Here is a 6,917-nt window from a genome sequence, read left to right on the forward strand (position 1 = left end):
CGTGAATTAGATTAATGCCAACAGCACATGATTCAATTCTAATTCCAAATGTAGAAGACTTTCTACGCCTGCTTCCTTGATCTGCCGGGATTAAAGTATCAAACTTTGCCATGGTTGGATGAATAACCACGTGACTATTCTTAGCACTTGACCCCCAGCTTTGTATGCCTTAGCATACTTAAAACATTGAGAGTTTCTGCCTCTATCCTCACAGGCAATGTGTTCCAGATTCCCACCATCCTCTGGGTGAACAAATCTTTTCCTCAAACTATATGCTTTGACTAATAAAGAAATGCCCCATATACCTTCTTAACCATTTTATCTACCTGTCCCATTATTTTACGGGACTAGTGCTTTCCCAAGGTTTTATTCATGTATTCCTTTGCCTATTTGTGCTGCTCAAGAATATAACTTTATGTTTATCCAGATTGAATTGCATTTACTCCTGCTCAGCCCATCTATATCCTCTTGTAGTATATTTACTATCCCACCAATTTTTGTATCATCTGTGAGCTTACTGATCAAACCTCTGACATCCAAGTTGAAATCATTTGCATAAAACACAAAGAGCAAGGCCTTCAGCCAACTGTGGATCCAATTTGCCAGATTTCTTTGGAACCCATGGGCCTTTGCTATAAATCTCCAGAATGGGATTTAACAAAAGCCTTGCTGAAATCCAAGCAGACTACATCATTGCTCTCATCTACACACCTTGTCACCTCTTCAAAAAAAATTCAATCAAGTTGGTCAGACATACCTAACTCTGCAGGCACCCTGCCTCTGTTCCTGATGAAGGGCTTTTGCCTGAAATGTCGATTTTCCTGCTCCTCGGATGCTGCCTCCAGCACCACTCTAATCTAGACTGTGGTTTCCAGCATTTGCAGCCCTTGTTTTTACAATACTATGCTCACTGTTTTTGATTAATCCCTGCCCCTCCAAATGCAGATAAGTTCTGTCCCTCAGCATTGCTTCCAACAGATTCTCTACAACCAAAGTTAGACTGACAGCCTATAGTTTTTTTTTATCCTTGCTCTCTTCTTGAATAGTACATTGTTTGTCCTCCAACCTCTTCTAGCCACATAGAAACTGGAACTGTTTTGGACGTGCCCTTGCTATTTTCTCCTTTGCCTCACACAACAGTTCTTCTCTCCTTAGAGATATATCTACTTTTATGACTGCCAAACCATTCTCTATATAAATTTTTTGAATTGTATCATATTTCCCTAACTTCTGTACCCATATCATCCCAATCATTTGTGAATACCAACCCAAGGGATGTTTTGAGTTCTTGTTATCTGCCATAAGCCTTCCTTTTGCTCGTAATCCAAATGCATATCCCTTGATATCCAGAGATCATAGGATTTGATGATCCCATCCTTTTTCTTTATTGGAACATACTGGCCCTGTACTCTTGATAGTTCCTTCTTGAATGCATCTCTGTTCTGAGACATCTTTACCTGAAAGTATCTGCTCCCAGTTCACTCTGGCCAAATCATTATCTGAACTGATTAAAATCAGCCTTCCCCAACCAGTTGAGAACTTTGATTTCGGGTCCACTTCTTCATCTTTACCATAATCTTGAATAACAATCATAACAGACTTATTATTGCTCTCTGCAAAATGTCTCCTCATCCCCAATGATGTTTCAATCATTTGCCTTGCCACATTACCTAAGATTAAGTCCAGGACCACCCCAATTCTTTATGCCCTTTTACATACTGGTTTATAAAAGCTCTTCTGGATATATTTTAAGAATTTTGCTTCTTCTAAACTTTTCACACTATGACTACTACAGTTAATGTTGGAGAAGTTGAAATCACACTCTATTACTTTTACACTTCCCTGAAATTTGCCTACATAGCTACTCTTCTATTTCTCTCAGACTGTTAGGGGGCCTGTGGTATATTCCCAGCAATGCAACTGCTCCTTTTTCGTTTATAAATTCCTATACTAGATTTTACTGCTGATGATCTTAAACAGTCAAGTTGAAGGGTGAGCTGTTTTTGGAAGCTGAAGGCATACTGCTGGAGTACAGGGACTTTGAATTTTTCTTGTCCTGCCTTACCTGGGGAAAGTCAAAATATCAACTCAATTCTCCATCACTTGAAAGCTAAAGAAAATGATAAATGTTGTGGAAGAAATGTTCACGTTTGGAATAGCAGTCACTGCTCTATCACTATTTTTACAACTTGACTCAACTATTTCTCCACAGATGCTGCTAGACCAACGGAGGTTCTCCAGCATTTTCTATGTTTACTCCAGCACGGACTGGTTGGGCTCAATGACCTGTTTGTAGTAGATCAATATTACAAAACAGAAGTCCTCTTAAACATAAACAAGTTAGAACTATTAAAGCTACTATATAAATACAAGTTATTGCTAGAATAAGTAATAAAATGTTCCAAAACTCATTATTGGCATCTTATAATCTTGCTCAGGATTTGTTTTATATTAAAGGTAAAGAATTAATAATCGAGCTTAGTTTTAAATAACATTCAAGCAGAAGCATTTTCATTTGAAAACATATTTAAAAAATGCAAAGGAAGCATCCGATTTCTATTTCAGGATCTTGTTTAATTATTTTGCTATGGTCTGACCACAGCCAATTACAAGCATAAAATATATTTGACTACAACAGCACATAGCAACATCATCTGTAAAGTATTGCAATAACTAGACCTTGGGTCTATAAACTATGACATCACCATTGCTTAATTAGAGGCAAATACACAAGTTTCATTTATTTGTAGATAACTGTTATGGAAAATGCAAATACTGTTTAAAAAACCATAAAAGCAAATTTTGCCATATGTCACATTAATTTCTATTAATTTTATAAAGTTACATTGTACAGTTAACACTTCTGCCAGAATCAACTGTGATAACAGAACCCTAAATGCAAGGAACATTCAACTGTTTGATATTGCTGTACATAATTTGGTTTGGTAACAAAGTAAATGCATTTATGCTTTGAAAGGTACAGCAAAATGTCCTGTAGCTGATAAAAAAAATGACATGAATAAAGGCTGTCAAAGACTAACAGCTAGAAAGCTAGCATTTGTATTTGTATGTTCTGATCTGTGCAGCACTGCTATGTCAAAAAAAAGTCTTCAATGAAATGTACTTATCTACAAGGAGTGATAAAGGTAAATTGCAAACAGATTTGAGAAAACTATCTGTATTTGTAGTTCATTATTATACCTGATAAGCTAAGTATTTGATATGATTTTATTCATACAATTATTAACAGAATTTGCAAGGATTCTAGTATAAATTATAATAAATTGCTTAATTGCAGCAATAAAAATTCCTATTTTATTAATGTTAAATCGAATGTGCTTCCACTGCTATTTTGTTTCAAATGTAAATGGCAGAGTTGTGAATTGCAAACATTTCTTACTGTCCCTCCTTTTGATAGGTCAATGTTGTTGGTCAAGTAGAGATTGGAAAGAGTCAATTTATTCTCCTAGTTCAATCATGTAGATTGGGCAATTTTGTATACCAGATGTTAGCAAAATCTGAATGCCAATTATTCACAACTCTAAATTCACAATTATGATTACATTGATGTCAACTGTGACTCAAATGACAATATCATTTTGGAAGCTGTTATTGTTGCTATGCTTTACAGCTGTGAAGCATTTGGTCACCACCTTGCCTAAATGTGATATGGGGCATATTAAACTTTGGCTCCCACCCCTGTCTTTTGGCAGCTCCATTCTATTATTCAGCAACTGAATTGCAATAACGCTATCATACATTTTTCCCAAATAAAAGTATGGAGGACCTTTATGATAATGTTAAAGTTGTTTTGAGAATTATCTTTTTTAATTGTTATCTATATATTTAAATAGTTTAGACAAGTTACTTTTTTTTCCTGGATGTTTTTATGTTTAAAATAGTCTGTAGATTCTTTCCTAAACTACATGTTCAACTTTTCAAAGTTTTTTTTTAAAAGTTTATAAATCTAAATCAATCTTCGTTTAAACTAATACTGGTCCAAGTAAGTCACTACTGAATGACAGGCAATATAAATTGTGAATATTCTGCTGCAATTTTAATAGTGACTGACTAAATCTTCATCACCATAAAGTTAATTTATAATTGAGAATTCTGTTACGTACAAACCAACTGACTACGTCCTCAACTACGGAGGCAAGCCCAGTAATTTCACCTTCTAATTTCAGCATTGTAGGATAATATTTATTAGGAAAATAAAGTACATAGTTTTTTTTTCTTTATGTATCACTCTGCAAACTTTGTTTACGAAAGGACAAAACACTTGGTAGGCATTCATAAATTCTATGCCAGTGTGTTAAAATTTTTCAATTGTACATTTATCATACATTATTAACAATGTTTTCTACCCATTGGGCAGGATATGTGCATAATATATTCAAGTTATATACAGCACCTTACAAGTAAACATAAGAGACAGACAACAAAAGAAGCACCATATTTAAGTGAGGCACAACAAAGGTGGGAGCTCAGAGTGCAAGGGGATTCCTATATCTGCCCAAACCTGAAAATGAGGCACCTTATCTGCTCACATACTAATAACATGCAAGCCTCTTCAAAAATATATATAGATCAATTTCTACCACAGCTTACAGAACAAGCTAACATAGTAAGCATAAAGAGGTTCCTTCACACACTAAGTGTCTTATGATATACCATTGACTATTATAAGCTGACCTACAAATTATTTAAAGCAATAGCAGCATTAGAAGCAGCAGCAACACCAGCAAATAACTGGCTGTCTTCGGAAATCATATACCTTAAACACAACGAAAAGGAAAGCTTCAGAAACAAATTACAATAATGACTAATATTTGTTTACCTTTAATTCAAGAGTACAAGATACTGCAATGCATGAATAAAGGTCATTTATGAAAAAAAATCTTTAAAAATAGTAGAAGTGCAATATTGCCTGTTGTTGAAAAAATACATCTGCAAAAGTGAAGATCCATTCAGTGTTAAGTATTTATTTTGTTCGAGCATGTTTAAAAACATATATCTTCTTTGAGGAGCAGTTCCTTGCCATTCCTCTTGCCATTCCCAGTTTGAGGTTATATGTTATGAGAGAAGGCTAAAGTAGAAGGCAAGATTCTAAGAAGATCCTTCGTAGCCCTTGAAAAAACAGACCTAAAGCTAATCTGAACATTATAAAAATTAGTCTGTCAGCTTCTTTTAATACGTGTGACTGGTGAATTATATATGTTCACATTAGTCTATGAAGAAGGTGGTCTTTGAAGATACATTTTTAACCAACAGTATCCGTGGCATGAATATTAAAAAGGACATAAAACAGAAATCATGGAACAGTGGACAAATTGGTTGGATACCTTGCTGCTCATTTCTAAGCATTTATGATTCAAATCTACAGCAGTTATGACGAATCAATTAAATATTCTTTCATTGATTGAAGAATCATCCTAACATTTAGGTTGCCTGTACTTCTTGCTTGTTACTAAGAAAGAGAATTTGCTGATAAAGTGAGAAATTGAATAAACAATGACAACAATATGTCAAAATGTATGCTTAGCCCATTACATTTGTGTTCACTGTGCAATGTGCATCATTGGTACTGACATATTTGAATCTACCAAAGGCTTGTTTCAAAACATGAGTATGTAATTTGTGGGACAAATCTAAATCTTCAGTTTCCATGTTACACTTCCTGTATGGGAGCAAAAGGACGAGGGTGTTGTATCAGAAAAGAGAAGATAAACATTTTACAATCATGCATTACAAAGAAGAAAGTAACTTTGCTACTTGTGGGTTACCATCTAAGATGGCCGTATCATATAAGTGAAAACATGACAGCTGCTGTATAAACATGTATGTCAAATAAGTTATCATAAAGGAACTAAATGAGTTGTTTTTCATCTTTTGAACCTATTTCTGTCCATACCCATTTTTAATAGCAAGAATGAAACATGGAAAATACTGAAATATTATTCGTCAAACAGTGCTAACTTTTATCAGTACGCAGCTGAAGATTACTACCTTTCCACTGCAGTGACATATATCAGGTGTGTCTGAGCCCACAAAGGTAGGAAATATATAAGCATTAGTTGCTGAATATGTATTCAACTACTGAACATTATATCTTGGTACTCAGTTACACAATTGTTTTTCAAAAAAAAAGAATAGCCTCAAAGATGTTTTTACGTGAAAATTTCATTCTATGTTTTCCACAAGCTGGAAAAGTGCACAAAGGTGAAAAAAAAGCAAGAGGTGAAAAATAATGGGAAATTTGGTAAATCACATCTTCTTTGCATTTTTAACTGAGGTCAAAGGAAAAATTGACAAAAATTCAATACAGTTTACGGGTCATTTCAGAAAGTACTTTGGAAATGCAAGGAATTAAACACAATTTAACATGCTGTAATGTGGAATGCAGTCAGCACAGACTGTATTTGGCACTCCTGGACACCTCAGCGCCTGGATGTGTGTCCCTGACAATATTTTGTTCTCTGCTACAGAGACACATTGAAATAATGGATGAACACACTAAAATCAGCATAATCATGGCATGGATTTTGCTTTTTTTGAAATATTTTGCACATGCTGAACCTCAGTTTGGACCAAATGTATTGGGTATATGTTTGAAACTTTGCAAAAGCAACAGGCTGTATAATTTGTTTAGAAATATTTCTCTACCTTGTGAGCATTTTCAGTGAAATAAACTCATTAATAGATTAATTTGTAAATGTAATGTGAACCATAAAGTCACTGCATTTCATGATTGAGCTAGAACTAATCTATTTTTTTTAATGAATTTGACCATAAGCTTTCAAGTTTAAGCATTCAAGTTTGTTTTCTACAGACTGAACGTATAACACACTGAACAGTTATTGAACAGTTTTAACATTTGCAAATGTAATTTGAGAATACTTAAATGAAGACCCTAT

This window comes from Hemiscyllium ocellatum, chromosome 4 (assembly GCF_020745735.1).
Source record: "Hemiscyllium ocellatum isolate sHemOce1 chromosome 4, sHemOce1.pat.X.cur, whole genome shotgun sequence".
In the NCBI taxonomy this organism is placed as follows: domain Eukaryota; kingdom Metazoa; phylum Chordata; class Chondrichthyes; order Orectolobiformes; family Hemiscylliidae; genus Hemiscyllium; species Hemiscyllium ocellatum.